At 42.0% G+C, this 25021-nt stretch overlaps 1 long non-coding RNA gene across 1 annotated transcript in view; it reads right to left on the bottom strand.

Annotated features, from left to right (window-relative positions):
- Positions 1 to 24626, bottom strand: part of LOC144824467 (uncharacterized) — a 116123-nt gene extending 91497 nt beyond the window's left edge. Inside the window, exon 1 of the long non-coding RNA XR_013608964.1 lies at positions 24541 to 24626. This is a non-coding gene — a long non-coding RNA (uncharacterized LOC144824467). The remainder of the gene's footprint in view (positions 1 to 24540) is intronic.
- Between the last annotated feature and the right edge of the window lie 395 nt (positions 24627 to 25021).

The following is a 25021-nucleotide window of genomic DNA, read 5'->3' as shown; positions in this document are numbered from 1 at the left end:
CACCCATCTTACAGAAGACTGTTGGAAAACAGAAAGCCAGCCTGCTTGTGGAGACTGCATTGGTGAACTATCCTGGCTGACGCCTATGTGCAGGCTTGAGCTGCCCAGGTATCTGGTTAAAATGTGATACCGAGTAGTTAGTGTGGGCCACTTACAGACACCTGGCTATCATCCGTTGGTTAGTCCCATGTGGCAACTAAGACTGAATGTTTTACAATGCATTGTTACTCTCTCAGACCCATAATACCCTCTCCACCCTAAAAGATATACAGAAACCATTGCTTTGTGGAGGAGATTAAAGTATTGTGCACACAACTGGCTGATCTTTCAGATTATTTATGACATTTAAACATAAATGCCATACCCATGTCTAACAGATGCTATCTGCACAAACACTGCTATCAAGTTCACCTATGTCATTACACATTCAGACAGTCATACCTCTTCACCAACAGCACATTGCACTGTCTATTATAGTTGTACCCTTGCTGTTATGTGTATGCACTTAAAATAATAGCATGCAAAATAATGCTGGATATATATTCAGGATGGTGCCCCACATGATGTGGAGGTAGACACCACCACTTGTGCACATTGAGCCATGAACCTGTTATGTAAAGAGGCTTGACATTTTGATTGCGTCCTGTGATGTACCTGCTGTGCGAGGTAGACTGTGCTGATTCCTCTACTGTACACGTTTTGTATGACAGAGGCCAGCAGTGCTATGTCTTGTGCTGTACCTGTTCTGTAAGGTAGACACTTATGCTATTTACAAGTTACCAGTATTGTGAAAAAGATGCCTGGTTTGTTCATTACAATCTGTACTAGCATTTTGACGTGGGGCTGCTCAAATGTAACTGCTTTTAAGATGGATGTTTGCTCTCCTGCTTCTTATGTTGAGCCTGTTTTGTGAATGTGTATCTGCATGCTCTTACACCTTCACCGCCTTGCTGTACCTGTACTGTGTCTCTGAGAAAAGATTGCATTACTGATGCATATAAGTGAGGTAATCCTTAATACCTATCCGTGTTGTGTGCGGATCACTGACTAAATATCGAGGGACAAAATATAGACTATCCAAAATATAGATTCCAAAATATCGACAGACAAAATATCGAATTCCTATCTACAAACAGGTAAGTACCAAAATATCGACACCAAAATATCGTTTATATATATACATTATAAAAATATCGAATTTCTTAAAATTAATGTAAAATTAAAAAAATATTAAAAATAAATAGCTAAAATTTACTTAAAAATACTTCAATTACCTTAAAATGGTCAAATAACTAATTAAACTTATATAAAAAAATACAATCATATCTGTTAAAACATATATATATATATTAACATAATATTAATTAAAAATACACAATATTATTACCGTAGGATAGCGGAGGTGTAAAAATTACTATTCCCACTCCTGGAAGTGCAACAGTAGGAAAAGCGTTGGATAGTGTAGGAGTAAAAATTACTATTCCCCACTCCAAAGAGTGCAACAGTAGGGAAAGCGTTGGATAGCGTAGGGGTAAAAATTACTATTCCCACTCCAGAGAGTGCAACAGTAGGGAAAGCATTGGATAGCATAGGAGTAAAAATTACTATTCCCACTCCAGAGAGTGCAACAGTAGGGAAAGCGTTGGATAGCGCAGGGGTAAAAATTACTAATCCCACTCCAGAGAGTGCAACAGTAGGGAAAACGTTGGATAGCGTAGGGGTAAAAATTACTACTCCCACTCCAGAGAGTGCAACAGTAGGGAAAGCGTTGGATAGCGTAGGGGTGAAAATTACTATTCCCACTCCAGAGAGTGCAACAGTAGGGAAAGCGTTGGATTGCGTAGGGGTAAAAATTACTATTCCCACTCCAGAGAGTGCAACAGTAGGGAAAGCGTTAAATAGCGTAGGGGTACAATTTACTATTCCCACTCCAGAGAGTGCAACAGTAGGGAAAGCGTTGGATAGCGTAGAGGTAAAAATTACTATTCCCACAACAGAGAGTGCAACAGTAGGGAAAGCGTTGGATAGCGTAGGGGTAAAAATTACTATTCCCACTCCAGAGAGTGCAACAGAAGGGAAAGCGTTGGATAGCGTAGGGGTAAAAGTTACTATTACCACTCCAGAGAGTGCAACAGTAGGGAAAGCGTTGGATAGCGTAGGGGTAAAATTTACTATTCCCACTCCAGAGAGTGCAACAGTAGGGAAAATGTTGGATAGCGTAGGGGTAAAAATTACTATTCCCACTCCAGAGAGTGCAACAGTAGGGAAAGCGTTGGATAGCGTAGGGGTAAAAATTACTATTCCCACTCCAGAGAGTGCAACAGTAGAGAAAGCGTTGGATAGCGCAGGGGTAAAAATTACTATTCCCACTCCAGAGAGTGCAACAGTAGGGAAAACGTTGGATAGCGTAGGGGTAAAAATTACTATTCCTACTCCACAGAGTGCAACAGTGGAGAAAGCGTTGGATAGCGTAGGGGTAAAAATTACTATTCCCACTCCAGAGAGTGCAACAGTAGGGAAAGTGTTGGATAGCGAAGGGGTACAATTTACTATTACCACTCCAGAGAGTGCAACAGTAGGGAAAGCGTTGGATAGCGTAGAGGTAAAAATTACTATTCCCACAACAGAGAGTGCAACAGTAGGGAAAGCGTTGGATAGCATAGGGGTAAAAATTACTATTCCCACTCCAGAGAGTGCAACAGTAGGGAAAGCATTGGATAGCGTAGCGGTAAAAATTACTATTACCACTCCAGAGAGTGCAACAGTAGGTAAAGCGTTGGATAGCGTAGGGGTAAAATTTACTATTTCCACTCCAGAGAGTGCAACAGTAGGGAAAGCGTTGGATAGCGTAGGGGTAAAAATTACTATTCCCACTCCAGAGAGTGCAACAGTAGGGAAAACGTTGGATAGCGTAGGGGTAAAAATTACTATTCCTACTCCACAGAGTGCAACAGTGGAGAAAGCGTTGGATAGCGTAGGGGTAAAAATTACTATTCCCACTCCAGAGAGTGCAACAGTAGGGAAAGCGTTGGATAGCGTAGGGGTAAAAATTACTATTCCCACTCCAGAGAGTGCAACAGTAGGGAAAGTGTTGGATAGCGAAGGGGTACAATTTACTATTACCACTCCAGAGAGTGCAACAGTAGGGAAAGCGTTGGATAGCGTAGAGGTAAAAATTACTATTCCCACAACAGAGAGTGCAACAGTAGGGAAAGCGTTGGATAGCATAGGGGTAAAAATTACTATTCCCACTCCAGAGAGTGCAACAGTAGGGAAAGCATTGGATAGCGTAGCGGTAAAAATTACTATTACCACTCCAGAGAGTGCAACAGTAGGTAAAGCGTTGGATAGCGTAGGGGTAAAATTTACTATTTCCACTCCAGAGAGTGCAACAGTAGGGAAAGCGTTGGATAGCGTAGGGGTAAAAATTACTATTCTTACTCCAGAGAGTGCAACAGTAGGGAAAGGGTTGGATAGCATAAGGGTACATTTTACTATTCCCACTCTAGTGAAAATAAATTAATATAATTCACATAATTATCAATTAATCAATTAATAAAAATTAATTATCAATTTAGAATTAAGAATTTATCAATTAAAAATTAATTAACAATTTGTTCAAAATAAATACCAATAAATTAATTAACATATTTAATTATTTATAATTAAATTCCTTCCCACCCTATTCCCCTATAAACCTACAACCCGCTACAGAAAATAAATTAATATTATTCACATAATTATCAATTAATACAAAATAATCATTTAAGAATTAATTAATTACCAATTAAAAATTAATTAACAATGTAATCAAAATAAATACCAATTAATTAATTAACATATTTAAGTAATTATAATTAGATTACATCCCACCCTATTCCCCTATAAACCCACAACCCGCTACAGAAAATACATTTATTTAATTCACATAATTATCAATTAATCAATTAATAAAAAATAATTATCAATTAAGAATTGATTAATTACCAATTAAAAATTAATTAACAATTTATTCTAAATAATACCAATTAAGTAATTAACATATTTTAATTAATTATAATTAAATTACTTCCCACCCTATTCCCCTATAAACCCACAACCCGCTACAGAATTAAATTACGCAATAATTAAATAACATAAAATTAATTACTTAAAATAAATTACACAAATATATACACTTTTCACACATATACTAACATAAAAAACACTTTAAAAAATTCGATATTATTAAAAATTCGATATTTTTAATAAACTATATCAGTGTTTCCCAAACTGTGGTCCGAGGACCCCCAGGGGTCCATGACACATTCCCAGGGGGTCCGTAGGCAACAGTTTTAAAAGCACAAAAACATTTCTTGTATAATTAGCAGCTTTCCAGCAACAATAAAAGTGTCAAGAGAATGCCAGTGATTAATGTACCTGCTGGAGAGCGAGGAGAGTTTTGTTAAGTGGCAGCTTTGATTTAACTAATGAAGCACAGAGGGTTAATGTGCCTACTGCAAAGAACGTGTAACATGCATCTTAAAAAGCAGCATTTTATGTGCCTAGGTTCGTGTTTACTGCTTTTGTCACAGAGATTCCTTTATTACTGTGCACTTAATAAGTGACAATCGTAATCTAGCGGTGGGACCTATAAACTGTCATCAAAGAGCTGCTTGCAAACTGCATGGTACCAGTTTGTAACTTATATTTTGTCCCAGTTATTCATTATCCTGATGCTGCTAAAAAGATATATTTCAAATGTAGACCCGCACATCTCTGCAGCATGCACCAGTCACAGGCTCAATACGCTGTCAGACATAGAGTCTGCAGATTTTAAAACGTTGACTCCAATGATTATTAAGGGGAAAAATAATTCCTTGCATCTATTTTTTGTAAGTTCCACAGATTCCTAAATGTGGATGCATGGGTAGGACAAAACAGAGTGAATGTTTGTAAATTAAAGATATACTGTTTCTAACACCACATAATGCAACATGTAAAGCCCCTTTTCTTTATAAAGTGGCTTCCTGTAATGTACCTGAATAGCTTTCATTATTCAGCCCCATCATGCTACGAATTACCCGGGGTAATGTCCCTTGACTTGACAATATCTAATAAACGAGCACAAACCATTAATTCATCAAATGCATGTGATGTTTGCGAAATTAACACAAATTAGCACTATACTGTAAATTGTGTGGATATTCTATTCAGGTGCATACCCTGCATATATACAGGTTTATGGTGAAATGTCTCCCATGTTCTACTTGAAGTAGCGGCTCGAATTTTGCTTTCCGAGGTACATTGCAGGGTGACAGCCGATGTTTTGCTAGGCTTTCACAGAGGCTGTTGATTTTAACTTTGAAAACTTGTTAACTAAAAGGGCTTCTATGTGGTAGCTGCTTGTGACCTAATTTGGTCAACATAAGAGTACCAGAACAAATTCATCCACAAAAGCAGCCTTACTGTATAAACATAGGAGGAAATATACTGTAGGAAAGCATCCGCAAGACACTCCGGCTGCATTGCATGAGCCTGGCACTTAAATGTAATTTTATTGTTACAATTTTACCATTAATAGGGCTTGAAACCTGAGCAAATAAAAGGACCTCTTGAGATCCTGTTTGTCCACATCGCCCTTTTTTTTAATGTAGTTAACCATCCCTATGTGCTGATTGGAGTCTAGTTGTAGACTAGTGAGACTAAGAAATATGGCATTTTTTTGTTCAAAGTTGATTTCCACCCTTGAAAGGTTTTCTTTGTCCCGATAATTTCTCCATAAGAGTCTGGGTCGCACTTTCATTGCTGTGATACCTATGGGTAGCTATGCACTCTAAGTGTTTCATAGCATAGAATTACTGGGTAAAGCACAGCTGGGCATTTGGAATGGTAAGGCATGGTGTGGATAAAAGCAAGTGGTTAGACCTGGTTATGGACTGATTAGTGGCGCGCAGTTCCTACATCCTGTACCTAGGAGTCCTAGGCATTGTTTCCCTTGTCTGTGATTACAACATGGTATTCACAACGACTAAATCTTTGAGGTATTCCAGAGCTGTGAAGGTGGCCATAATAGGCATGCCTTCCAAAACATCTTCCAATTGTCTTTCTCTGGGGCAGCTGGCCATGGTTATTCTATGATGAAATAGCTTTGACGTGTTGAAATAATGCTTCCTGTTGGTGAAGGCTCAGGGAGATGAAGAACGGCACTGTAGCAGACTGTTAATCCACCTTAATGGTTCCTACTTTACAGTCTCTGGGGCAGCTTCTGCCTTTCACGTCTTCTAGTCTTCCCTGCTTTATTCTTTATTATTTTTCGGTGATTACTATTTTGTCATGATTCTGCAGAGTTCTGGCTCTGAACCAATCCCATGCTAAGATTATGAGATCGAAAGGGCCTGGGTAAATTATTGATTGTATTTTTTTTCTTTTTCAACATTCAGATTATCATATTTTGATGGTCATCACATTGTTTATGGTAAAGAAAGTTCATTAGTTAAATGTCTTGTGAAGCAAGCTTATGTATCTCCATTTTGTTAAGTTATATTGCCACAGTCTTTGCCTATCAGTTGTACTTATCCTGTGTTTATTGTCTTGGAATCGTATGCAATTTCAGGTTAACGATTTGAGATGATGCCTTTAGCGTAACTAATCATCTGATTACTTCTGCCTGAAGAAGCTGGAAACCTCACCAATGCTGTGTAGCAGCACAGCACGCACGTGTTGGTCTACAACGTTATCTTACATTTTAAAACCAAGAGCCATTTTTTTTTTTTTAAACCGGCTTCAAGCATTGCAGAAAATAGATGTTGGTCACAGACCTGCACACTGTGCGTCTGGGTTCAGGCCAGGAGTTTAACCTAAGCAACAAGAGTTCTCTCATGCACCTGAAAGCAGTTGGGACTGGGAGGCAAAGCTATACTTTACACTACATGTTGGTAGGTCTTATCTGCAGTCCCAGACTGCGGAGCTAATCCCCACTCATGCTGATCCCAGTGCACCAGAGTTTCCTGGCTTGTTTGTGACCCTTCAGCAAATTGACGCCTACAGAGCCCACCCTACAGCTTTCTGGCCCTTTTACAGATCCCACTGGAGTGTTTAAGGACCTTAAGAATCTCCAGGGCACTCTAATCAGTTAGCACCAGCTTCCCCAAAACAAAAGTTGTTAAATGATTTTCCCTTTCTGTGATTACTGTCTTTGCCTGTGGTTGTTACAGTTTAAAATTGTAGTTTTAACCTGCCTGTGATTGCATATTTCATCACCTGTTTTGTGTTTTAAACTTGTGGTTTTCGCTGCACATGATTGCTTCCATTTAACGTGTTGAATTGTGGGATTTGCAGTCCAAACTCTGTAGTTTATCCCTCTCATTCCTCCTTGTGACAATTCTGTTTTCCCTCCAAATTTCTCCTCTGCTCTGTGCATTGTGGTGGCCATTCCTTCTTGTGATTGCAGTGCATGGGCACAACAGGCAGAATCATAGTACAATGACATTCGGCAAATTTGGGGCAACTGACTTTGTTATTTGATAGTAAAATTTATATTTTCAGCAACAAGCTAGCTGGTGACTGGAGTCTGACTGATAGCATTTCCAAAGTAAATGTAATGTTACCATTCAAGTGGTTGATTATTCAAGCTAGGTTGAAGAAACACTGCTAATGTTACTTACTTGTTTGCAAGAGTGAACCGCTCTAATTAAATTCATGTTTTAACTTTTTTAAGTAAACGTTGTACGTGACATTTGGCGCCGCACACATGCACTGTTTGGTTCCTGGCGCACATAGCCATGGTTGCAGCGCACAGAGACCCTCCACTGCCGCACACAGAGGAAAAAAATTAGAGGGAACATTGAGTCACACTGCAGTTCTTCTTCAGAGTCTGCCATGTCTTCACTAGGCAACATTAGAACTCTCCCTTTAGTATGGTCAGACCACAGTGGCATTGTTTTCGACATGTATGCCGATCAGTCCATTCCTGTTACCAAAGGCCAACCAATCAGATCTTCCTTCCTAGCCTGGCACACTATTCAACCAAATGTTCTATCTACAATCCTTATTGAGTCATTGCCTACACTCTCGGCTAATATAGACACAGCGGTCTCTCAATCTACTTTATGGTAGGACATAGCCACCAGATCTCTGGCTGCAGTTAAAATGTCAAAGTCTAAATGCAATAACAATTTGGCCACTATGTTCACAGCTGAGCTAAGGGCTCTTAAAAAAAGTTGTAGGAGACAGGAGAAGAGATGGAGAATTGCCTACAGTGAAGGGGAAAAGGTCAAATATAAGCTCTCCCTAGCAAATTACAAATCTCTTATTACAAAGGAAAAGGACTCTTATTTTACTAGAAAGATAGAAGAAGCCAAAAACTCTACTAAAGAACTGTTCCAAACCGTCATCAATTCAATTCAATTAGTATTTATTATGATTTAGAATTCCGAAGAATTCCACATAAAGTACATAAATAAAACATCATTCATTACATACAGAAATGCGAAGTAAGAATACAAGTACAATTTTATACTAAAATACCAGCAATTAAAAGAGAGGACCTTTTCCTACAGTAGACTAAACTATACACTGGGCTACATCATATCAATGCAAAAGATCTTTTTTCAGTTAAAACACAATATGGGCTGTCAGGAGAACCTATTTTAAAAAGAGGTACACAGAAGAGTTAATCACAATCATAATAGGGTCTTAGGGAAAGGGAAAAGCACTACCCCATCATACAAATGTTCAAGTGCTCTAGGCAATTTCCAGAGGGGTGCCTACCAAAAGCTACCCTACAAAAAGTGCAAGTGCATTGTGCAATCTTTTAGGGCAAACGCCTCCCTCCCTCCCCTAGCAACAGTATATTTGATTTAACATCGAGATATTATAAATACTCGAGTCACTTAAATGAACAACTTTCCATTAAAACACACACTATGGGCCGTCAGGAGTACCTGATTTTAAAAAAGGTACACAGAAGAAACAATACCAGATGTAATCCGAATTTAGGGAGAAGGGAAAAGCACTACATTGACATAGAAAAGTGCAAATGCTCTGTGCTAAATTTGGAGGAGATATTACCAACACTCCCCTAGCAGCTATACAAACATTTTAACCCCAAAGTATTAAAAATGACTATTTACATGTCATACAAAGAGTGCAAGTGCTCAGTGCAATTTCATTTAACAGATATAGCAGCAGTATAGATGAATTACCATTGAGATATTTCAACCTTTTAACTCACTTAAAAATATTTCAATCCTAATAAACATTTAAAAATTCTTTAAAGAACCGAAAAAGTTTAAAACACATCAGTTCAGATGGAGGGACAGAAGACAATTACGGGCCTGTTCAGCTGTTGAGATATTATACTTTAAAAAGGCATATTGAGTGGAGTGCGGGACACACAATCAAAATATGATTCAGATCTTGTATTCCGCAATTACACAGATGACAATATCTTTCATTTTTGGGAATACCCTCCCAGGCACCTGTTACAATTCTTAGGGGTAATAAATTCAATCTTAGCAACAGAATAACCCTACGAACACCGTGTTCCAGGTTCCACAGAACATATGGCTGGGGGGTTTTGACAATAGAGCTCCCCGCAATGCAGTCCATCCTCCCATTCAATGAACATAGAATCAGATCTCTTTCGCGAGAGACCACATAAATTGACTTCTTAATTATCTGCTTTAACGAGGTTTTACATAAAGCTGCTGCCCCTTCCTTATCTAGACCGAACATACTTAAAGCCTTTATATAATTTCTAAAAATAGCGCTTTTCCCCTTCATATTTACGAATATTTCCCTGTGCAATGCTGCCCTCAATAATTATCGGGCCATTAATCAAAGTATTGCACCATCTTAGACAGGCAGCCATTGATAACACATATGTTGAAAGAAGACCAAATTCAAGCCTAAGTGCCGCAATTGGTGCAGCATAATTCAGATTACATATTTGGCGCCAGATCTTTCCTTCCACTTTCTCAAATTTGGCCCATTCACACTCATCTACTGTTTCACTGGCATAATTCAATGTCGGCGGTATTTTTATTTTGTACACCAAAATGATGTGGGAAAAATGTCTTTTCCCACATTGCATATACAGGCGATTAATTGCCGATGCTTGTGAAATTGCTTTCCCTTTACAATGGTCCATATGTCTGCTAGCCGAGCACCTGTTTGAGAATATTTTTCCTAAATATGGATAAAATTTCACAACTTCAAGTTTTTCCCTTTCCAGAAACCAACTCAGATTTTTTCTCACCTTACACCCTTGATAGCTAAAAATCATAACTTTGCTCTTTAAAATGTTTATTTTTAAAAAATGCTCCTCTGTGTACTTAACCAGCTCTCTCAATCTTCTTTACAGCCCAATTGGTGTTAAATCCATTATTATTGCATCATCTGCATACAACAAACAACTTAATTTAAGAAGACCTAATTGGGGAGGGTCACCTTTACTCCGTCCCACACTACTCGGCAAATCATTGATATAGATAGAAAAGAGTAAAGGTGCCAAAAGGCACCCCTGCTTTAGTTCGTTGTAAGTACAGATTTTCCTTGATAGGCCTTGGGATCCCCCAATAAAACTTGTGTCCACGTAGAGGAATGAAGTGCAATTATTAGTCTTAAAAGGTTCCCTGGGATCCCCATTGTCACCAAGTTCCTCCACAGCGTCCCCCTATCGACCCTATCGAACGCTGTGGAGAAATCTATAAAAGCGGTGTACAACGGGACCCCTCTGCCCACAGGATATTTTTCAATTAAAGTTTGTAAAACAGAAATGTTATCCAGAGTGCCACTATTCTTGCAGAATCCTGTTTGTTCCAGAGGTATATGATTGTTTCCAAATGCCCACTCTTGCAAGTGGCCAAGAATACTCTTCGCAAACAGTTTCCCCGTTGCATCTAAAAGGGAAATTTGTCTGAAACTAGACGGGGAATTTCTTGGGCCCTTCTTATATAACGGAACCAATATACTTCCCTTCCAGGAGTATGGGATGTTTCCAGTGTCATAACAATGAGCAAACAACGGATATAAAAATGTTGCCCAATCTTCACAATCCTGTTTTATTATGGCTACTGGAACATCATCTGGTCCCATTGCCCCAGAGTATCTTGACTCCTTAATATAATCTACAATTTCCAATTCTGTTGGTTCTCCTGCGACAACCCCCAATTCCGAGTTCTTAAGAACCCCCTCAAACTGTCATCAAACTAACCATGGATGCTACTTAAACTTTCACTGAAATTAGTCTAGCTTTCGGAAAACACCCTGGCCAATCTTTCTTGACAAAAAGTGGAAGCAATGTATGATAGGTTCACTCCTTCAGTACCTTTCAGCAACAGGTCCTCTTCCAGCTCGCTTGCAGAGCGGAAAAACTTAAGTTACGTTGCCACGCCCCCTTTAAAAAAAGTTACCACATTTCTTAGATCTATGACCTCAGGTTCTCCACAGGATCCCTGTCCTCTGATGGTGGCCAAGCTAGTGGCAGAGACCATTGCCCCAATGGTCTCATACATTTTTCAACTTCACTTCAAATCCAAAAGGTTTCCAATGATCTGGAAGAAAGCTTCCATGCTTCTGCGCTAAAGAAAGCTACTTCGGATCCCGGGGATCGGAACAGCTGTGCCGTCCTCTTCCAGCGAAAATGGCAGAAAATATCATGAATAATCATTTGGAGGTTTACATTCAATCTAACAATCTTTTGTACTCCTCTCAATTTGGGTGCCGCAGTGGCCCCTGCTGCGAAACGGCATTGGTCAAGGTTATCGAGGAGACAAGGCTGGCGGGAAAGGGAGCAGCCTTCATCTTGCTTGATCTCTCGGCAGCCTTTGACACTGTCAATCATGATTTGTTGCTGGATCAACTAGTGAAAATTGGGGTTACCGGCCCCGCCTGGGATCTGCTGCGATCTTTCCTCCTAGGTCGCAAGCAGTATGCCCGACTGGGCGAATCGGCTTCACAACCTTTTTCTATCCATTGTGGGGTCCCTTAAGGGTCCTTACTCAGTCCAAAACTTTTTTTGTATGACACCCCAATGGCTGAATTAATAAAAACCTTCCGCTTTTCCCTGACCTCCTATGTAGATGATACCCAAATTGTCCCTGGTGATGACAATGGCGCAGGGTCCAGATTTTGTAACTGCATGCTGACAGTCAGTACTTGGATGGACAGGAACTGCCCAAAGCTTAATTGAGCAAAGACTGAAGTTGTATTGTGTGGATGTCAAACCTTCTTTTGTACGCTGGCCAGCTGGCTGCAGCAAATGACTCCCTACCGACACCTGTCAGGAAGACCTGCAACCTAGGAGTTCTTATAGATGAAAAACTAAGCTACACAGATCACTGGAATGCAATGACCTCCTCCGCCTATTTTACTCTCAAGACAATAACAAAGATACTTCCTTACATTCCAGAGCACCTTCAGAAAACTGTTGTCACTTCATTGGTAATGTCAAAATTAGACTACTGCAATGGCTTACTTCTCACTGCATACCAATACTTACTGAACAAACTGCAAACTGCAAAATGCTGCAGCTAGACTCCTCCTAAAGATCCAAAAAACATCGCTTGGTCTCCTAATCTATTTTGAAAAAACTGCATCGGCTTCCCTTAAGACAGAGAATTACTTTCAAAGCACTCGGCATTGCTTATAAAGCTCTCAGCAATCTCGGCCCTGACTTCCTACAATAGAGTTTCAAATGGTACACCCCAGGTAGGACCCTACGTTTGGTTACTGTCTAATTCAGTGGTCCCTAGGTTCAAGTGAGCAGCTTGGAGTGGCAGGAACTATATGCTAGGCACCACAAAAGCTTGAAATATGTTGCCACTGCACATCAAGGAGGCACCCAACCTATTAGAATTCAGGAAAACTCTAAAAACCTGCCTATTTATCACTCTATAGGCTCCCGGGTCCAGCTTTCCTTCTTCATGCCGTTAAAGCCAACTATTTTAACATAACACGCTGGAGATGCAAGAGACAGGCTTCCCCTGTACACTTCAATGGGTATTCTTTGATTAAGGGAAAGGTCACAAGGAAGGGGCCTGAGCACATCTCAGGAAGAAGATGGGGCTGAAAAGAGAATCATAAAGAATAGGGTTGGGGCCCTGGGCTAACATTTTTATTAGGGGTGGGTAGCAAATTCCGTTCCGCTCGCGGAACTTGCAAAATTCTGTCATTTTTGCATTCCGCGCAGAACGCGAAAATGTCAAAACGTCCGCGATCCTCGGCGGAACAGAATTGTACAACAGGAAACACTTACAGATATAAATAAAGCAGGTGCCCGTGTTGAAGCTCAAATTCAGTAACTCATTAATCAGCCCAAAGAAATCGGGAGCTTTGTCGAGGCTGGGCAGGTGTGCTTTCTCTGATCGGTCTCTGACCTTTTATAAACACAAGAGGCGTGTGAACTTGCATATCTACCGTCAAAAATTAGCTGTGATGTTTGATGGAGGCCTTTGCATCCTTGACTTTCATGAGCGCAATCCCCGTGCAGTTCCTGTGACCAGGAGCTTCTTTCTCCTCATCTGCTGCTCTTATCGGTCTCTGACTTTTTATAAACACAAGAGGCATGTGAACTTGCATGTGAACTCGCATAGAAGCCCCGCCCGTTTGACCCCGCCCCACACACTAGCAGTGTGCACCGTCTTCCCGCACTTTACCCACCATGATGGACAGTTCACTGAAGGGACCCCGGCGCCTTTCGGCACGATGGCAAAGTTACACACACATGGTCACTGAAGACAACTCTTCTGGCCCTTTACGCAGCTGTGGCCATAAGCTCCATAGCGGGTATATCTCTGGTACATTCACAATACCACAGTTGCCTTTCTGGTGCCCCCTCGCCACAGGTTCTGATCTCTGCCCTACCCTGGTACTCCCCACCCAGCGTTACTCAGGCTTGGTAAGAGCGAGGAGATGTGGCTCACGGGGCAGAGCTGCCACTTAGGAACAGAGAAACCAGGTTGGAATCACTTGAAATGTCCGGGAGCTCGCCAAATTCCGCATGTTCGCGATTTTTTTGCCGTTTCGCTGAATTTTGCGAAAGGCAATTTCGGAAATTCCACCCACCCCTACTTTTGATACACATATCACTGTGGCTGACATCCAGATGTGAACTCCAGTCACTCCCATGGCCTGTGTTTTAGGGTTTTCAGCTTTGGAATTGCTCCTGATTTTACAGATTGATTTCAAGAGGAAGAAGAGAGCAGAAGAGTGGGCAATTTAAAGTAAGCAGACCCCCAACATAAACTTAAAAGACTCAGTCTCTAAATCACATTTGGTGTCTGGAAATGGACCATAAGAAGGTCTACCAAGCAGCCAGATGGGCAATGTGAGGAGGGGAAGCAGTGTAAGACTTCTGCCTGTGACCTGGCCTGGGTGCCAAGGTCTGCTAGTCTTATCTGTTTGGTGAGGGGACATCACCCAGGGAATCCAATACCTAATGCCTTAGGGCCTGGTTTACCAGTACCTCCCTGCTTGCCAAGACTAGTGTGCCGCTGTAAGACAGAGGAGAGCGTTGCCAGTAATGAGGTCCAATGGGGAGCCCTGTCTAGTGGACTCCTTTTGTGAACTATGAGGAGAGAGCTGGTGCACCAATTGGGTCTTTGCCCGTGTGCAGAATGAAGCCTGTGACCCTTGTACGCCTGAGGAGAGTCACGGTGAATTCAGCCTTGTGCACCGCTGTGCTGATCAAACTGGGGCCTGTCCTGCAAAACGGTGACTTTGTGTGCTAAAAGGGACCACTATGAGAAGACTGCATTGTGGGAAGGGCCATAGCCCATGTGCAGTATGGGGTCCCTACACCGTATGTTAGGTAGGGCCACTACCTAGGATTTCACTGATGTTGATCGGGCCGGAGCCAGCATACCATGAGGATACAGTGACCCCATTTGCCAGAGGGGGTCATCCGGACTAGAAAGTAATGTGACCTGGTTGGAGCCATCACCAAGAGGAGGAAGTCTGTTGTGGAACCCTGTGCACCTGCCTGGGACATAGGATTTGCACCAGGAGCTTCATATCACCTCCACTCCCCCACCACTAAAGGAACCAGACACGCTGCAGTGAAGAGCCGCTGAGAACTTCCAGTTGCTGTGGAGGCGTGACCGCATGTGAGGATCCTCCGACTACTAAGTGCAAGCCACTTGGACTGTGTGCAACGCACTTATCTGAGTCTGCTGCCGCTTCAGCACCCAAGGAAGGGGAATATTCAGGAAAACTGATCACGCTGATCCTGCGAGGTACAGATAAGACTGATTTTAGAATCAGTAAGCAGGAAGGGGATTTCTTACGGAATACCAACTCTGTAATACTGTATTTTCATACCCTACCCAAAATTCACAAATACGGGTGCCAATTCCTGGCAGACCAATTGTATCAGACATCCCTTCTGGAAACCTTGTCCCAGTTTTGTGACTTCTTTTTGAAACCTATATTGCAAAAAGCTGAGACATACAGAAGAGACAAAAATGATCTGGCAGCACACATTACACATAGAATTTGATGAATAACAGGATTTACTAGGGAGCCTGGATGTGTAAAGCCTATACACCAGTCTTCCACAAGAAAATACCTTATCAGTGTCTCCCAAACTGTGGTCCGAGGACCCCCAGGGGTCCGTGACACATTCCCAGGGGGTCCGTAGGCAACAGTTTTAAAAGCACAAAAACATTTCTTGTATAATTAGCAGCTTTCCAGCAACAATAAAAGTGTCAAGAGAATGCCAGTGATTAATGTACCTGCTGGAGAGCGAGGAGAGTTTTGTTAAGTGGCAGCTTTGATTTAACTAATGAAGCACAGAGGGTTAATGTGCCTACTGCAAAGAACGTGTAACATGCATCTTAAAAAGCATCATTTTATGTGCCTAGGTTCGTGTTTACTGCTTCTGTCACAGAGATTCCTTTATTACTGTGCACTTCATAAGTGACAATCGTAATCTAGCAGAGGGACCTATAAACTGTTATCAAAGAGCTGCTTGCAAACTGCATGGTACCAGTTAGTAACTTATTATTTTGTCCCAGTTATTCATTATCCTGATGCTGATAAAAAGATATATTTGGGTGGAAATACATTTTTAATGTTAAAGTCAATACTAGCCACTGTGTTATGCTCTGAATCCTGAGTTTGTGCTTTTCCAGACCAAGCACTCTTTAAACATTTTATATACACACTGATTTACATGTATGATTCAATGTCTCTATATGTGTGTGATGTAAAGTGCTCTGACATCCTACAATGGTATGAGAGATGCTACAAAACAAATGAAATACATGTGACAGAGGGGCTATTACTTCAATATAAAATACAAAGGGCCAGATGGACGATCTGGTTTTATATGCGCAAACGGGTTCGCAAAACCTTATGGGCCATGTACATTGCCTATTTCGCGAGTCGCAATTTGTTTGCGACTCTCTAAATAGGTTTTGCAACTTGCTATTTGGAAGGGGCATTCCCTTCCAAAGAGCGAGCCTCAAAACCATGTACAAATGTTTTGCGGTCACAAAAAATTCACAATTACCACCTACTTCAAGTAAATAGTAATGCATTCGCAAATGCATGCAAAATTATTTTTTACGGTCAAGCAGTGGTCCGAGGGACCTCTGCCTGCCCTTAGAAAATGAAACGGAAACGTTTCATTTTCTTTTTTTTTTTAATGCATGGTAAACAGGCTGCATTTAAAAAAAAAACTGCTTTCTTTAAAAGCAGTTCGAGACATGGTGGCCTGCAGAGCCCAGCAGGCCACCATCACTGGGAGGGCTGGCATTCCCAACTGTTGTACATTTCATTTAGCGACTCGCAATTTGCCACTCACAATGTGTGGCAAATTGCGAGGCGCTAAATGAAATGGTCGTACATCTGGCCCCAAAATCCTTAGTACTTTGAGTATTTGTTTTGTGTGCACACGTGTGTATTTTTTTCGAATTACTGTTTTAATGTTTGAAATGTAACTCATACAAATTGCTTGGGGGTCCCCGGCTTCCAGTGATGACTCAATGGGGGTCCTCAGGAGTCAAAAGTTTGGGAACCACTGAACTATATTATGTACTTTGATATTTTGACTGTCTATATTTTTTAAATCGATATTACATTACTTACCTTCAAAACGATATTTTTGATGTCTATATTATGTCCATTCTATATTTTGTCCATTCTATATTTTGGACTCGATATTTTGGTTTGTCTATATTTTGGAATCGATATTTTCACCATCTACCGCTTATTTTTAAACAAAGCATCCTGCTCTCTTGTTCCCTTTGCTTTTGCATTCTTTTGCAAGTGGAAAAGTACGTATTATGGGCCCTCTTCATCGGTTACGTTTGTACTAAACAACCTAGGTAAGAGATGTAACTGGCACGGCTGAAAGCCCAGGGACTAAAGATCAGAAAATAACTCATCGACATGGGAGGGAATGACAACTAATGATATTAGAGAAATAAGGAATGGTGAAGGAAAGGAAGAAAAAGGGGGATAGAACAGGGGACAGTAGAAGATAGAGGAAGAATGAAAGAGAGTGGGACAGAATGCAGGCAATTAACAACAGAGAAAGAAAAGAAAAAGGAGGGTAGTAAGGGGTTGAAAGAAATGCCTTGAAGCGGGATTATGATAGTTAATCCTGGACATTTGAGATTTAATTTGTGCATGTCAGGTTTTTATCAGACATTTAAGTTTCTACGTCATCATTGTGTAAAATTTTACATAACTAGTGTATTGATTTACCCCAATCATATCGTTGTAACTCCCCGTGTAATATTCATGTGGCAACTAAACTACTCTTTTTTTCTGTCTTAGTTTCATTTTGTGTTATTAAACATTTAATTGATCTTGCATCTGCTGTAGGTTGTGATGCCTTCACAAATACATGGCATTGAGTGTCATCAGGGTCAAAGGATGTGTGATGTCACATCCTGTGATGTCATCGGGGTCAAAGGGCATGTGATGTCACGTCTGCTACCCCTAGCATTATGATGAATTGATGTCCATGAATATGCGGCCAAAGCTTGGACGTGGCTCGCACTTGGAGGGCCATGCGGGGCAATTTGAGTGCAGGTGCTCGATGGGGCAAAGGCATGATTGAGACAATCCCTTTGGCCACTGTAATATCGAGGGTCAAAGGGTGTGTAACCCACCGCCCCAAAGTATTTAGCCGGCACGGTTACTCCCAAGGTCACATGACAGTGGAAGTATTAATAGAGGGGCGGGCCGCAGAACAGCAGTCCCCACTCCTCGCCAGTACTCCAGTAAATTGTGCATGTTTCTTCATTGGGCTTTAGTGGCATCAGGCCTCGTCACGTTTGGTGTACACACCGTTGTAAGCACAACTCCCCCAGTTGGCAACACCATGGGGAACACAATAACTGACGGCGAGGTTGCTGTGTGGGCTGCCGAAAATATTCATAGGTCCAGATACCTCTTATGGCGTGCAGGTGCGGAATCTCGAGGTCGTCACCTCCACCGGCTCAAGGGAGCCTGTATAAATAGTATTTCCAAATGAGGTCGCACACTGCTCGTCCCATCAGCGTGTGACCCCGGAGCATGATGGTCGATGTAGTAGGTATCAGCGGGTGCGCTTCTACCCGAGTCTTGAATCTTGAGGGTGTTCACTGATGTGCTTGCCATCCCTGGACACGTGTTTTGCGTTCATTATTGCTCGTCAGCAGGGATTAGGCGTGTGCACGGGGTTGCTGTGTGGGCTGCCGAAAATATTCGTAGCTCCAGATACCTCTTATGGCGCGCAGGTGGGGCCAGTATAAATAGTATTTCCCTGCTGACGAGCGTTAATGAACGCGAAACACGTGTCCAGGGATGGCAAGCACATCAGTGAACACCCTCAAGATTCAAGACTCGGGTAGAAGCGCACCCGCTGATACCTACTACATCGACCATCATGCTCCGGGGTCACACGCTGATGGGACGAGCAGTGTGCGACCTCATTTGGAAATACATTAGCACAGAGGGTGTGGGATAACCAGCAGATCAGAGGGGTCCTCTTTGGAGGAGAGCAGCATACCATCAGCCTATACACGGATGATGTAATCGCCACGCTAGAGACATCCGAGACATCAATACCGGTCTTCCTTGCTGAACTGGAAATGTCTGCGGCCGCCTTGGGCTTCCGAGTCAATTTGTCAAAATTGCAAGCCCTGGGGTTTTCCTTAAAGCCGTCAACCATTACCATCTTTAAACAAGCTTGCCCTATCCGATGGGATCAGAAAACTATTCCTTACTTTGGCATCAAACTAACAGTGTCCACTCCAGACACAGTTCCTTTAAATTACACTCACCTGTTGGTGCGGATCGGACGGGACATGCACCCCTGGCGGTCATTCGGCCTCTTTTGGTTGGGCCGGGTGGCAGCCCTTAAGAGGAGCGTACTTCCCGAAATCCTATATCTCTTTTAAACTTTGCCCATTAACCCCCTCCCCAGGCATGTTGAAACTGCTTCAAAAGGAGTTCTTTCCATTGTCTGGGCGGACAAGAAAACAAGGTCTAGCAAGGACATGAATTTCAGACCCCTGGGGAGGGGGTCTAGGGATCCCTAACCTAGACCGCTACTATAAGCCTACGCAGATAAGATCCTTGCTAGAGTGGGCTCAAAAGGAATCCGAGAAACATTGGCTTATCATGAAGCGTGCAGTGGCTGGCCAGTCCTTGTAGAAGATTCCCTTCCTAAGCAAAGCCTCCTGGCCTCCAGGACTATATGGAACGCCAATAGTGCGGGCCACTCTAAAAGCCTGGGATGCAACGGCTATACGTAATGGCCTTACCTCATTCCCATCGCCTCTCACCCCTATAACCAATAACCCAGACTTCACCCCGGGCCTCGACCAGGTTGCCTTTGGTCACTGGGATGGGGAGGGTCACCGAGCATTTTTCGTTGCAGAGGGCCCCCTGTCTTTCGAAGACTTTCGATCCGACTTTGCAATGCCCGAAACTAAGCGATACCACTACCAGCAGATTTGCCACTCGATAATGCAGCCCTAAATACTTCAGGGAGCGGAGAGAAGGCTTACCCCGTATGAGAGATGGCTGCTCTTGAAGCAGTCAAACAAACGGCTTAATAAAGAACTCTTATCATATTTTACGCCCCCTGAAACAGCTGACCAAATCTGCAGGCCAGAAGAGATGGGAGGCGGAGCTGGGGCGGACGTTGTCTCCAAAGGAATGGGATGATACCTATTATAGGGCCTAACATTCAGCGCGCAATATCTCCAGTATAGAGTCTGCCACTAAGTTAACAATGTATTGGTATCTCACTCCCCCCAGACTCCATAGGAGGGACTCCAGTCGCAACCCCGGGATGCTGGAGGGGATGTGGGGCTGAGGGCACAATGCTCCACCTACTATGGGAATGTCCCACTCTTGCACTATACTGGGAACAGATTTGAGACGAGATTGATAAACACTTCGATACCAACATATAAGGCTTCCCGGAGTATGTCATACTGGGCGTCTCTGCCAGACTCACCTTCCCCCTCAATTCACTGCAGGGGTGGTTGCACAGGTTGTATTATGTGCTAGGCATGGAGCGCATTTCTTTGTCACCTGAAGGAGACGGGCTCCCTTTGCTGAACTATGGCATCCCTGTATAGCTCTGTTATGCTCTTAATTTTGCGAGCTCACCTGCCCCAAGTACATGCGGCTGTTCCGACTTCCCGCGCTGTCACAGGATCCGGCCCAACCGCCAACACCATGACATACCATGCGCCATATATGTTCTTTTCTCCTGGGGCTGTCGAATTAGGGAGAGAGGGGACATGGGGGGGGGGGGCTTGAGCTGTTGTTCTTTGTTCATTTTTGATGCACTATACAGCACTACAAATGTCTTCAGCCCACAAATGGGGATATGTATTGCTGACTGAATCTTTTTTATCTCTTTCAAATAAATAAAAAAATGTTAACCTAAACACAAAACGTGTGAAGATACACAATATTTTATAAATGATATTCCAAGATTAATCTGAAGGCACAATAATGATGCAATGCGTATAGCCAATCACCACAAACCAAGATCCTACCCAAAGAAACAAATACACACTCAACATTTATTTTCCACGTAATTATTAAAGGCACTGGTTTTTGGCACTCAATAATAATGGTTTACTACTGCACAACAGAACCAATTTAATCAACCTTAAAATAATGACAGTTTTAATTAAAACTTGTAGGACTATAACTTTTTTTGCAGTTTTATATAGCGCAAACTCAACCCAAAGGTATTGGAGTGCTTTACTTAAGCACCTGATACATTATACATTCTCCTTTTTTGTATGTATGGGGGGTGATTTGCCCAGAATCACAGGATGTTGAGCTGATGCCCAGACTTGAATCCAGTTCCCTAGCTCTAAAGTTGGCAACTCTGGAAGTTACTCCACATCCTATCGCCATTTGAGCCTTCTAGGTTAGACACCGTTTTTTTGCAGATGGAGGAAAACCCACTGAGACACATTACAAAGATTGTGACCTGCATGTTACACAATGATTTCTTTCTGAAGTAGGTTATGGTATGGTAATCGTCTCAGCTGTTCTAGCTCAACCCGTAAACTGCGACCAAGCAGATTGCGTACATGCCTTCTGTAATTATTTGCAAATCTTATTTCTCACGTTGTGCTTCACAGACAGAGCGCAAAGTGCTGTCATATAAACGTGGACACATTTTCCCTCAAAGGCTTTCTTCGTTATCAAAACATGAAAAGTAAACGCATTGCACAGCAACATAATCCTTTCTTTTAATCTGTTGGGAAAATATATTCTGTACTAGCACCAGAATTCAGCTTTTTTTATTTGGACACAAAGCAGAATTCTGGGGCTAGTACAAAATAAATGTTCATGTTTTGATAACGAAGAAAGCCTGGGGGGGGGGAGGGGGGAGAATGTGTGCACGTTTATATGACAGCACTTTGTCTCTGTCCGTGAAACACACCATGATAAATAATGTTTGTACACAATGAAAGAGGGCAAGCATGCAGTCTTTGGTCACAGGTTTAGGGTTGAGCTAGAACAGCTGAAGCGATTCTAATCCCATAACCTAGAGTATGACTAATCCCATAACCTAGAGAGAGAAATAGTGGCACTGGTGGAGGGGAAAAGGTTTGCGGGCGTTAGAATGTATTAAACATGCTGATCGGAAAGAAACATGGTGCAGTAGAAAAATGTTTCTCTTAAGCACAGTGCATGCCCATCGTAAACAAAATAAGACAACGTCGAACAAATAAACATGCTGATCGGAAAAAAGAAAAAAACTACACATAAAAAAATGACAAATGCCGACACGAGACAAACATGTCGCACAAAAAAAAGTTTTCATAACCAAAAATGGTCGTAAACAAAATAAAACAATGCTGAAAGAAAACAGCATAGAGCAGAAACATGGGAGGAAAAGAAATAGGACCTGAATGACAGCGCGAGCAGCAGAACGGATATTAATCCACAGGAATCATCAATGTGTACTTCGTCCATGCGCCAGATTTGAAACAGGTCAATCAAGAGGCACTAAAGGGGAACGACAATGGCTTTAACGAATGAGAAGCAAGATGAGCTCCAAGCCCTTTATTGCAAACCATACACCTCGCAAGCACAGCGCACAGACTTAAAAATGAGAATGTGTGAAATAAATCGCAAATCACGCAGGCATAGATCCAAGGCAGCTATTCAGTTGCAGTGGAAAGGTTAGCATGCTACTTTGAATGATTACAAACTCAGTTCTTCCCTTACCCCCTACCAGCAGGGAATGCAGAAAAACTGTCGTCACTGCACCGGTGTGAAGGATCTGGACTGGAGGTATAAATACTGGCATGCCATTGTTGAGTTGAGAATCATGTGAGGTATTTCTGAATATTTGCCCAAGTCTCTCTGTTTATTCAGAGTCCTGGTACCACGCCTGCACTTCCATGCAAATTGATGCTATCATATACTCTCCACACAGCATGCACATGAGATTTTAGCGCAAGGGTTTGCATGTCCTATACAATTGGATCTTTACAGTAGGCACCACACTCCTGCATCAAAGAAAAAGATCTGTTCAGTGTTACATAAAAAAATGGCCACTGCCGCCTAATGTTGTCAAACTAGGACAAGGACAGTAGTTCCAAGTCAGCTTAAAGGCACAATTGATACACCCTTCCAGGTCACAGAATCATCTCAAAAGACAGGTCTAGGCCACAGTGAGCAAACTAGATGAGCATGTCAGCTGGTCCACAAAAGTCAGAATACAAGAGATCATGCAGTTGGGTCACCACTTTACCAGCAGGGGACATGCCCATTCCAGTACCATTGGTAACTGCTGAGTGAGCTTTGCCTATGATACCCTTGTCTTCAATGTGGGCTTTACATAATTATGAGAACTGATGTCCTGATCTTTCCTTTATGAGTCTTCATTTCCCCTGAAAGGCTGCCAATTTGGCAATTCTTTGTCTCGGCTATTAGGATATCTTTACAAAAAAAGAACCTAGGCATTGTATAATTTTATATTTGATGGTGTATCATATGCCGCAAACCGTTGCAACTAATCTCCCCTATTTCAATTACTGGGGTAGGAGATACATCCACATTATGCCTTATTTAAAACTTGCCCAGTCCCTAACTATAAAATCACAGTTGCAAGACTACAAAGAACACACACCCTGGTGTCACGTTCAGACTAAAGAAAAAAGTGTGTGTAAGCGAGATGGCACCTCCTGGGCGCACCACCAACGGGAACCTGGCAGGTACTCACCAGGATTGCCCCGTTCTCATCATTGGTGCCATCAAGCTCAAAAATAATTGTGTCCAAATAAACAAACAAGGATTGTGTTTGTGAAAAACGTGCAGTGTAGAAAGACAAATGACATACATAAAGTCAAAACAACAGACAAACCACAAACAACACAGATAACCAATTTTATTCTTTCTCCGTAGTGTTGGTTGTGGATTATTAAAAAAGTGAGTGTGGTTACTACTTATCCAACCATACTCCACTTGCCGACATGTTTCATTGCCATTCAACTTTTTGGTAATTTCTTCAGGGCATTACGTATTTCAAGCCACTGCATTGGACGTATATCGTCTTGACAACTGTGAAAATGATAAAATACACAGCACTGTAGTAATTGTCAACCTGCCTTTAAAACCACTGTTAATGTGGCCAGACCAAATTACACATAACTCCAATGTATTTATTTACCCTCTATCAGCTATCCAATCTCGTACCAGCCGAGAGGTGAACACCTGATTGTGTTTCTAAAAATGCTCCAAACGTGAGTCTCTTTTCTTTTCCATCTGTAATGACACTGCAGGGAGTTGAAAACAGTGCACGATTACACGTTTATCTTATTTTTTAGATATACAACCTGCTTAATTTCGTGCTTCATCTATTACTAAACCCTTCTGAATTGGGAGAGGTTACTGGACTGCCCGCTATTTTATCTCAAAACGATCTAACCTTGCCAAGAGTCTAACTCGGAATTGTGAGAGTTTACTAGACTGCTCGCTATTTTATCTCCAAACGATCTGACCTTGCCAAGAGTCTAACTAATAATGGCCAGAGTTCTATTTTTCTATGCACCAACGGGACCCCTTACTCCTTACCGGTATGTAAAAGCCGCTAGCGTTTCCTCAGCCTGTGTGTACCTTCGGGGAACTGACTCGTGTTATAAATCACTCGAGTGCTCCGGTATACTCCGTGTTCTCGCGAGATCTTACTATCGATCTACATCTCAACTGTGGGCGCCATCTTTGAATGGGCCAATATATGATTCAGTACTGCGTTTTAAACCAGATACCATCGAGTTCTTTGGTGTATACAGGCTATATCGATATAGTTTACATGTCTTAATGTGACCTATCTGTATCGAATTTCCCAGTCTATTCAAAAACGGAAATAGGTAGGGTTCATCTACCCAGTGCTAGGGCGATACATTAATTGGTTTAATGTTCTTATGTTTAGCTCATGCCCAGTATTGTATATTAGTGCACAATACAAAGAAGGGGGTCGCCTTTACATTTACCCCCACATAATGGAAATCCACTTTATTGAATTGTTGATAATTTTGAGGAACTTTTTTTTATA

Source organism: Lissotriton helveticus, chromosome 3_1 (genome assembly GCF_964261635.1).
Source record: "Lissotriton helveticus chromosome 3_1, aLisHel1.1, whole genome shotgun sequence".
Lineage (NCBI taxonomy): Eukaryota > Metazoa > Chordata > Amphibia > Caudata > Salamandridae > Lissotriton > Lissotriton helveticus.
This window is presented reverse-complemented; position numbering and strand designations above follow the sequence as displayed.